The sequence below is a fragment of the Eretmochelys imbricata genome, chromosome 8, assembly GCF_965152235.1.
Source record: "Eretmochelys imbricata isolate rEreImb1 chromosome 8, rEreImb1.hap1, whole genome shotgun sequence".
Taxonomy (NCBI): Eukaryota; Metazoa; Chordata; order Testudines; family Cheloniidae; genus Eretmochelys; species Eretmochelys imbricata.
Genome location: NC_135579.1, coordinates 42,903,049 through 42,913,330, shown reverse-complemented (window position 1 = coordinate 42,913,330; position 10,282 = coordinate 42,903,049).

Genomic DNA, 10,282 nt, shown 5'->3' with positions numbered 1-10,282 from the left:
ACACTTCGCTCCAATTCACTGGTTTAGATAAAACAAAAACAATTTTATTAACTCCAAAAGATAGATTTTAGGCAATTATAAGTGATAGTAAACAGATCAAAGTAGATTACCTGGTAAGTAAACAAAAACGCAAACTGAGTTTAACATACTAGATAGGTAGGATATGAATTAGCAAATTCTCACCCTGAGTGATAAACAGGCTGGCAGATTCTTAAGGCACAAGCTGCCTTTGCTTTTCAGCATGGGTTTCCCAGGTTTTCATACACAGGCTAGAAATCCCTTTAGTCTGGGACCATCACATCCCCCAGTTCAGTCTGTGTTCCTCAGGTGTTTCCAGGTGTGGTGTTGTAGGTAGAGTGAGGTACCATCATGATGTCATTTCCCCCTTTTATGTCTTCTTCCCACTTGCTAGAAAGCTCTTTTGCTGTGACCTGGGTCAAACAGTTCCCATTGTGTAGTGCTATCTCTGAGAGGTTTCTGTTGTACACAGTTCCTGGGGTAATCCTTGTGCTTGTGTGTATTTCCTCAATAAGCCATTAACATTGTTTGGCCTTTTTACTGTTGTACCTGAAAGGCTGCTTGTGGGTGTTTTCAACCTCACAACATGTTTCAGTAACACATACATAGCCAAACTTCATAACTTTACATACAACAATAGCACATACAATCCAACAAGATATTAATGTCTAGCAGATCCAGTCTTTTAGAATGATACCTCACAGGGCATACTTTGTGCAAAACATATCCTAATTACATGACACTGGTGAATAAGGGGGTACCAGGGTGTCACACAGCGTGCACCAAAATCTCTTGAGGTCTACTGCAGCCAGGAAGAGGGGTATTGCCTGGAGGAAGGAGACCTCATTGTCAGTTCTTTGCTTAACAGACTCTATCTGCGGTACCAAGATGGCCCCATTGCCATGGTATCTGAGCACCTCAGAGTCTTTAACCTCACATCACCCACATGAGCAGGGCAGAGCTATTAGCCCCATAGTACAGATGAGGAACTAAGTTACGCAAAGCCCAAGTTACTTGGCCACGGGTCACAGGAAGTCTGTGGCAAACAGGGAATTGAACTCAGCTCTTTCTAGTCCCCAGGTAGAACCTCCCCACTGGACCTCCCTTCCTGCATCACAGAGTAAGAGATTGATGGAGAATGCACACCTCCTGGGGGAGCTGGCACATCCCATACATGGGCCCAGAGGGAGGCTGATTATGACATATTCCCAGTGAGGCTGTGTCAAGGCAGTTGTGAGAATTCAGCAGACAGTAAGTTACAGGGAGCAAGCCTTGGAAAAGGAAGGGAGAAGATAGGCCGAAGACAATGTGATGGGGACAAATGTAAGACCAAAGCTGGATGCAGAAGTATGCCCTTCATTTTAAAGAGACTGAGCCACCAGATGTTTTGTCCAGTGGAGGTTGGTCCATGGGCACTTAACACAGTTCTTTTTACCATACCACTAATCCTCCTTTGACCAGCCCCCTCTCAGAGACATCTTCCAAGCCTAGTCATCTGTCCCATGATCCCTCTGAGGAGAAATGAGAGTGTTGTCTCAATCCTGAAGGCATCGTACACCAGCTCACTGACCAAGCAGAGATGAAGAGAAACAGGAAACATTTCCCCTCCCATTGTATGTAAGAGAGCAGTATGACTGCTCAGAGCTCCGGTATGAAACTGCAGAAAAACCTGAGAGTCTCTGGATTGAGTTAGAACTGTGATCAACAAGGGTGATGTCGTGGTGGGAGTCTGCTATAGATCACCAGACCAGGGGGATGAGGTGCACGAGGCTTTCTTCAGGCAACTAACAGACAGTACTAGATCACGGGCCCTGGTTCTTGTGGGGGACTTCAATCACCCCGATATCTCCTGGGAAAGCAATACAGCAGTGCACAGACAATCCGGGAAGTTTTTGGAAACTGTAGGGGACAATTTCCTGGTGCAAGTGCTGGAGGAACCAACTAGGGACAGAGCTCTTCTTGACCTGCTGTTCACAAACAGGGAAGAATTAGTAGGGGAAGCAAAAGTGGATGGGAACCTGGGAGGCAGTGACCATGAGATGGTCGAGTTCAGGATCCTGACACAAGGAACAAAGGAGAGCAGCAGAAATATGGACCCTGGACTTCAGAAAAGCAGACTTTGACTCTCTCGGGGAACTGATGGGCAGGATCCCCTGGGAGAATAACATGAGGGGGAAAGGAGTCCAGGAGAGCTGGCTGTATTTTAAAGAAGCTTTATTGAGGTTGCAGGAACAAACCATCCTGTTGTGTAGAAAGAATAGTAAATATGGCAGACGACCAGCTTGGCTTAACAGTGAAATCCCTGCTGATCTTAAACACACCAAAAAAAAAAGCTTACAAGAAGTAGAAGCTTGGACAAATGACCAGGGAGGAGTATAAAAATATTCTTCAGGCATGCAGGAGTGAAATCAGGAAGGCCAAATCACACCTGGAGGTGCAGCTAGAAAGGGATGTTAAGAGTAACAAGAAGGGTTTCTACAGGTATGTTAGCAACAAGAAGAAAGTCAAGGAAAGTGTGGGCCCCTTACTGAATGAGGGAGGCAACCTAGTGACAGAGAATTTGGAAAAAGCTAATGCACTCAGTGCTTTTTTTGCCTCTGTCTTTGTGTGCCTACACAAAATGCTCTAAGTGCATTAAGTGCATTAACTCGGCAGAGTGCTTCCACAGTACCGAGACTAGCGTCGACTTCCGGAGCGTTGCACTGTGGGTAGCTATCCCACAGTTCCTGCAGTCTCCGCTGCCCATTGGAATTCTGGGTTGAGATCCCAATGTCTGATGGGGCAAAAAACATTGTCGCGGGTGGTTCTGGGTACATGTAATCAGGCCCCCGTTCCCTCCCTCCCTCTGTGAAAGCAACGGCAGACAATTGTTTCACGCCTTTTTTCCTGAGTTACCTGTGGAGACGCCATACCATGGCAAGCATGGAGCCCGCTCAGCTCACTGTCACCGTATGTCTCCTGGGTGCTGGCAGACCCAGTACTGCATTGCTACACAGCAGCAGCAACCCATTGCCTTGTGGCAGCAGACAGTACAATAGGACTGGTAGCTGTCATCGTCATGTCCGAGGTGCTCCTGGCCATGTCGGTCAGGAGCGCCTGGGCAGACATGGGTGCAGGGGCTACATTAGGAGTGACTCAACCAGGTCACTCTCTTTAGCCCTGCAGGCAGTCCTGTTGTACCATCTTATGGTGATCAGGCAGGAGATGTGGATGGCTAGCAGTCCTATTGTACCATCTTTTGCCAGGCAGGAGATGTGGATGGCTTGCAGTCCTTCTGCACCGTCTGCTACCAGCCAAAGATGTAAAAGATAGATGGAGTGGATCAAAACAAGAAATAGACCAGATTTGTTTTGTATTCATTTGCTCCGCCCTCCCTCCATGAAGTCCTGCCTGAAATACGAGAGGGAGGGATAGCTTAGTGGGTTGAGCATTGGCCTGATAAACCCAGGGTTTTGAGTTCAATCCTTGAGGGGGCCATTCTGTGCGACAGTTGTTTTTGTTTCTCCTTGATGTAAAGCCGCCCCCTTTGTTGATTTTAATTCCCTGTAAGCCAACCCTGTAAGCCATGTCGTCAGTCGCCCCTCCCTCCGTCAGGGCAACGGCAGACAATCGTTCCGCGCCTTTTTTCTGTGCAGACGCCATACCACGGCAAGCATGGAGCCTGCTCAGATCACTTTGGCAATTAGGAGCACATTAAACACCACACACATTATCCAGCAGTATATGCAGCACCAGAACCTGGCAAAGCGATACCGGGCGAGTACGCAACGTCAACGCATTGATGAGAGTGATGAGGACATGGACACAGACTTCTCTCACAGCACGGGCCCTGGCAGTGCTGCCATCATGGTGCTAAGGGAGCAGGTTCATGCGGTGGAACGCCGATTCTGGGCCCAGGAAACAAGCACAGACTGGTGGGACCGCATAGTGTTGCAGGTCTGGGACGATTCCCAGTGGCTGCGAAACTTTCGCATGCGTAAGGGCATTTTCATGGAACTTTGTGACTTGCTTTTCCCTGCCCTGAAGTGCATGAATACCAAGATGAGAGTAGCCCTCACAGTTGAGAAGCGAGTGGCAATAGCCCTGTGGAAGCTTGCAACGCCAGACAGCTAACGGTCAGTTGGGAATCAATTTGGAGTGAGCAAATCTACTGTGGGGGCTGCTGTGATGCAAGTAGCCAACACAATCAAAGATCTACTGATATCAAGGGTAGTGACCCTGGGAAATGTGCAGGTCATAGTGGATGGCTTTGCTGCAATGGGATTCCCTAAATGTGGTGGGGCCATAGACGGAACACATATCCCTATCTTGGCACCAGAGCACCAAGCCAGCGAGTACATAAACCGCAAGGGGTACTTTTCAATAGTGCTGCAAGTACTGGTGGATCACAAGGGACGTTTCACCAACATCAACGTGGAATGGCCGGGAAAGGTACATGACACTTGCATCTTCAGGAACTCTGGTCTGTTTCAAAAGCTGCAGGAAGGGACTTTATTCCCAGACCAGAAAATAACTGTTGGGGATGTTGAAATGCCTATAGTTATCCTTGGGGACCCAGCCTACCCCTTAATGCCATGGCTCATGAAGCCGTACACAGGCAGCCTGGACAGTAGTCAGGAGCTGAGCAAGTGCAGAATGGTGGTAGAATGTGCATTTGGACGTTTAAAAGCGTGCTGGTGCAGTTTACTGACTTGGTTAGACCTCAGCGAAACCAATATTCCCATTGTTATTACTGCTTGCTGTGCGCTCCACAATACCTGTAAGAGTAAGGGGGGGACGTTTATGGCGGGGTGGGAGGTTGAGGCAAATTGCCTGGCCGCTGGTTACACACAGCCCGACACTAGAGCAGTTAGAAGAGCACAGGAGGGCACGGTGCGCATCAGAGAAGCTTTGAAGACCAGTTTCATGACTGGCCAGGCTACGGTGTGAAAGTTCTGTTTGTTTCTCCTTGATGAGACCCCCCGCCCGTTGGTTCACTCTTCTTCCCTGTAAGCTAAGCACCCTCCCCTCCTCCCTTTGATCACCACTTGCAGAGGCAATAAAGTCATTGTTGCTTCACATTCATGCATTCTTTATTAATTCATCACACAAATAGGGGGATAACTGCCAAGGTAGCCTGGGAGGGGTGGTGGAGGAGAGAAGCACCGGGAGGGGTGGTGGAGGAGGGAAGGACAAGGACACACAGCACTTTAAAACTTTAAAACTTATTGAATGCCAGCCTTTTGTTGCTTGGGCAATCCTCTGTGGTGGAGTTGCTGGGTGTCCAGAGGCCCCCCCACCGCGTTCTTGGGCGTCTGGGTGAGGAGGCTATGGAACTTGGGGAGGAGGGCGGTTGGTAACACAGGGGCTGTAGCGCCAGTCTGTGCTCCTGCTGCCTTTCCTGCAGCTCAACCATACACTGGAGCGCATTCGTTTGATCTTCCAGCAGCCTCAGCATTGAATCCTGTCTCCTCATCGTGCTGCCGCCATCTTTCAGCTTCAGCCTTCTCTTCAGCCCACCACCTCTCCTCCCGGTCATTTTGTGCTTTCCTGCACTCTGAAATTCTCTGCCTCCATGCATTCGTCTGTGCTCTGTCAGTGTGGGAGGACAGCATGAGCTCAGAGAACATTTCATCATGAGTGCGTTTTTTTCACCTTCTAATCTTCACTAGCCTCTGGGAAGGAGAAGATCCTGTGATCCTTGAAACACATGCAGCTGGTGGAGAAAAAAAAAGGGACAGTGGTATTTAAAAAGACACATTTTCTAGAACAATGGCTACACTCTTTCACGGTAAACCTTGCTGTTAACATTACATACACAGCACATGTGCTTTCTTTCCAAGGTCGCATTTTGCCTCCCCCTACTACGTGGCTAGCCCCTCACCCCTCACCATGGATAACAGTGGGGAACATTTCTGTTCAGCCACAGGCAAACAGCCCAGCAGGAACGGGCACCTCTGAATGTCCCCTTAAGAAAAGCACCCTATTTCCACCAGGTGACCATGAATGATATCACTCTCCTGAGGATAACACAGAGAGATAAAGAACGGATGTTGTTTGAACGCCAGCAAACATACACTGCAATGCTTTGTTCTACAATGATTCCCGAGTATGTGCTACTGGCCTGGTGTGGTAAAGTGTCCTACCATGGTGGACGCAATAAGGCTGCCCGCCCCAGAAACCTTTTGCAAAGGCTTTGGGAGTACATCCAGGAGAGCTGCAAATGCCAGGGCAAATTAATCATTAAACATGCTTGCTTTTAAACCATGTATAGTATTTTAAAAGGTACACTCACCAGAGGTCCCTTCTCCGCCTGGTGGGTCCGGGAGGCAGCCTTGGGTGTGTTCGGGGGGTACTGGCTCCAGGTCCAGGGTGAGAAATAGTTCCTGGCTGTCAGGAAAACCGGTTTCTCCGCTTGCTTGTTGTGAGTATCTACAACTTCATCATCATCATCATCTTCCTCGCCCCAAAACCTGCTTCTGTGTTGCCTCCATCTCCATTGAAGGAGTCAAACAACACGGCTGGGGTAGTGGTGGCTGAACTCCCTAAAATGGCATGCAGCTCATCATAGAAGTGGCATGTTTGGGGCTCTGACCCGGAGCGGCCGTTTGCCTCTCTGGTTTTCTGGTAGGCTCACCTCAGCTCCTTAAGTTTCTCATGGCACTGCTTCGGGTCCCTATTATGGCCTCTGTCCTTCATGCCCTGGGAGATTTTGACAAATGTTTTGGCATTTCAAAAACTGGAATGGAGTTCTGATAGCACAGATTCCTCTCCTCATACAATGATCAGATCCCATACCTCCCGTTCGGTCCATGCTGGAGCTCTTTTGCGATTCTGGGACTCCATCATGGTCACCTCTGCTGATGAGCTCTGGCCAGCATGACAAGCTGCAGGTGACCATGAAAACAGGAAATTGAAATTCAAAAGTTTGTGGGCCTTTTCCTGTCTACCTGGCCAGTGCATCTGAGTTGAGAGTGCTGTCCAAAGCAGTCACAATAGAGCACTTTGGGATAGCTCCCGGAGGCCAATACCATCTAATTGCGTCCTCAGTACCCCAAATTTGACCCGGCAAGGCCGATTTAAGCGCTAATCCCCTTGTTGGGGGTGGAGTAAGGAAATTGATTTTAAGAGCCCTCTAAGTAGAAAAAAAGGGCTTCATCATGTGGACGGGTGCAGGGTTAAATCAATTTAACGCTGCTAAATTTGACCTCAACTCCTAGTGTAGACCAGGGCTGAGGGAACTGGGATTATATAGTCTGCAGAAGAGAAGAATGAGGGGGGATTTGATAGCTGCTTTCAACTACCTGAAAAGGGTTCCAAAGAGGATGGATCTAGACTGTTCTTAGTGGTAGCAGATGACAGAACAAGGAGTAATGGTCTCAAGTTGCAGTGGGGGAGGTTTAGGTTGGATATTAGGAAAAACTTTTTCACTAGGAAGGTGGTGAAGCACTGGAATGGGTTACCTAGGGAGGTGGTGGAATCTCCTTCCTTTGAGGTTTTCAAGGTCAGGCTTGACAAAGCCCTGGCTGGGATGATTTAGCTGGGGATTGGTCCTGTTTTGAGCAGGGGGTTGGACTAGATGACCTCCTGAGGTCCCTTCCAACCCTGATATTCTATGATTCTATGCTTTAAGGACTCAATGTGCTATGACACCTGAGCTCTTGATGGGCCATACTGCTCACAGCTGAGATGCATTGGCAAATGGCATGCAGGGGAAACTCGTTGCTATTCTGTGAATAAACAGCTTCCTTCTCTGAAGCTGTTGCTCCAGCAGCTCCTCTGCTGATGTGCATTTGGGCTGGCAGCTGTCTGTGAAGGGATGTGGATCTTCTCTATGGGAAGTGCAAGCCACCACAAGGGAAACCCACCATTCCTGATTAGTTTCACTGAGTGATCCAAAGCAGCTGCTGGAGATGCAGTGGCCTCAATTCCCAGCTGTGCTCAATATGCACTGGGAGTGCCGTTCTCAGCTCCCTAGTCCAGGGGCCATGTCTACACTGGCTCAGTCCCTGGTGTGGTTTAGGGAGCTCAGAATCTGGTTCACTGCATCTCCAGCAGCTGCCTTGGCTTTACTGTATGTATCCTCACAATACCCCTGTGAAGTAGGGCAGTGCCATTTGCCCCCTGCCCAGGGGGGAACTGGATTTCAGGCCCACTTTTCTTCCCTCTGGGAACTGTGACCAGTGAGATGGTGACCGACAGCTTCCTTAAAACAAAATGGTTTTTATTTATCAGTTGGAACAAAGCATTAAGGTTTTTAAAACAAAAAGCCTATGCACATCTGTCTTAGCTAAGGTCCTGCCAGCACAGCAGGGTGCTCTTAGCAGGCATAGCTTCCTTGACATGCCCCATTTCACTCCAGTTCCTGTGCATGAGTGTATCCTTTTAAGCCATGCTGGGATCTTTGTTCTCCGTGAGGCATCTCTAAGTGTCGGCAGGCTTTGGCCGCCCCTCCCATCAAATCAGTTCCGCAGTCTACCTGGGCAGCGGCGTATTAACGCCTAGGCCAACAAGGCCTAGGCCTAGTGCGGCAAATTTGCAGGGGTGGCTGTCAAGGTTCCTCCCCCACTCTGAACTCTAGGGTACAGATGTGAGGACCTGCAAGAAAACCTCCTAAGCTTACTTTTACCAGCTTAGGTTAAAACTTCCCCAAGGTACAAATTAATTTTATCCTTTGCCCTTGGAATTTCCACTGCCACCACCAAACTTTAACTGGGTTTACTGGGAAACGTAGTTTGGACACGTCTTTCCCCCCAAAATCCTCCCAACCCTTGCACCCCGCTTCCTGGAGAAGGTTTGGTAAAAATCCTCACCAATTTGCATAGGTGACCACAGACCCAAACCCTTGGATCTTAGAACAATGAAAAAGCATTCAGTTCTCTTACAAGAAGACTTTTAATAGAAGTAAAGGAATCACCTCTGTAAAATCAGGATGGTAGATACCTTACAGGGTAATTAGATTCAAAACATAGAGAATCCCTCTAGGCAAAACCTTAAGTTACAAAAAAGACACACAAACAGGAATAGTCATTCTATTCAGCACAACTCTTTTCTCAGCCATTTAAAGAAATCATAATCTAACACATACCTAGCTAGATTACTTACTAAAAGTTCTAAGACTCCATTCCTGTTCTATCCCCAGCAAAAGCAGCATACAGACAGACACAGACCCTTTGTTTCTCTCCCTCCTCCCAGCTTTTGGAAGTATCTTGTCTCCTCATTGGTCATTTTGGTCAGGTTATCTTTAGCTTCTTAACCCTTTACAGGTGAGAGGATTTTAAAGGGGTTTACCCTTCCCTTTATATTTATGACAGTGGCAAATTTATAATAGCAGCCACAGGCTGCTTTTCGCGGTGCCGGTTCGCGCCCTCTGTCCCCGGCCCCGCCCCAACTCCACCCCTTCCCCACCCCCCAGGCCCCAACCCCTCCCTGCCCCTATTGGTCCCCTTCCCCAAATCCCTGCCCCAGCCCCGTCTCCTCTCCCGAGCATGCCGCGTTCCCCCCTTCCCCCCCTCCTTCATGAAGCTGTTTCAAGCACAAGCACTGGCAGGGAGCGGGGAGAAGCAGGACCCAGCGGTGTGCTCAGGGGAGGAGGTGGAGGTTGAGGCAGAGCAGAGGTGAGCTGGGGGGGTGAGGGGGGCAGCAATTATTTCTGGGCCTAGGGGCAGCAAAATAATTAATCCGCCACTGTAACTGGGGGATTCTAGAGACAGCAGAGCTAATAATTCTGTCATTGTCTCTTAACCACCATTAAGTGTAAGATGCTAGATGGCTATGTTGAGCCATCTCCTCCTTCCTGCCTGGGCCATCCCAGACAGTCCCCTATTAGAAAGCTCTCAATCACAAACATTTATACAGAAATCACCATGGGCAGCAGCAGGCTGAGATACACCCCATATTTGTCAGTCATGGTACTAGAACTAGGATGAGATCCACCAAATTGAGATCATTTTTTATCCTGGAACTGGGATTGGAAATATAATATATCCAGAGTTTTGTAAATCAGTTGATATTGTGTTCCACAAAATCCTACCATTAAAATGAATTTGACTTGTTCTAGTATGAGCATTGTCCCAAAGAAAAGTGAATGGAGAGTAGAGTAGAGACTGTGTGTAGAGAGTAATAAGCAGCACTATTCTGGTCACAGGGTCAGTCTTACTTAATATCCTGGGGCCAGATTCTGAGCTGGCGTAAGTCCACATAGCATTATTGAAGTCACTGGAATTGTGCCAGGTTGTGACTATGCCCATGGCTCTGCCAGTCTGCTCTCAGTTTGCCAGTGACT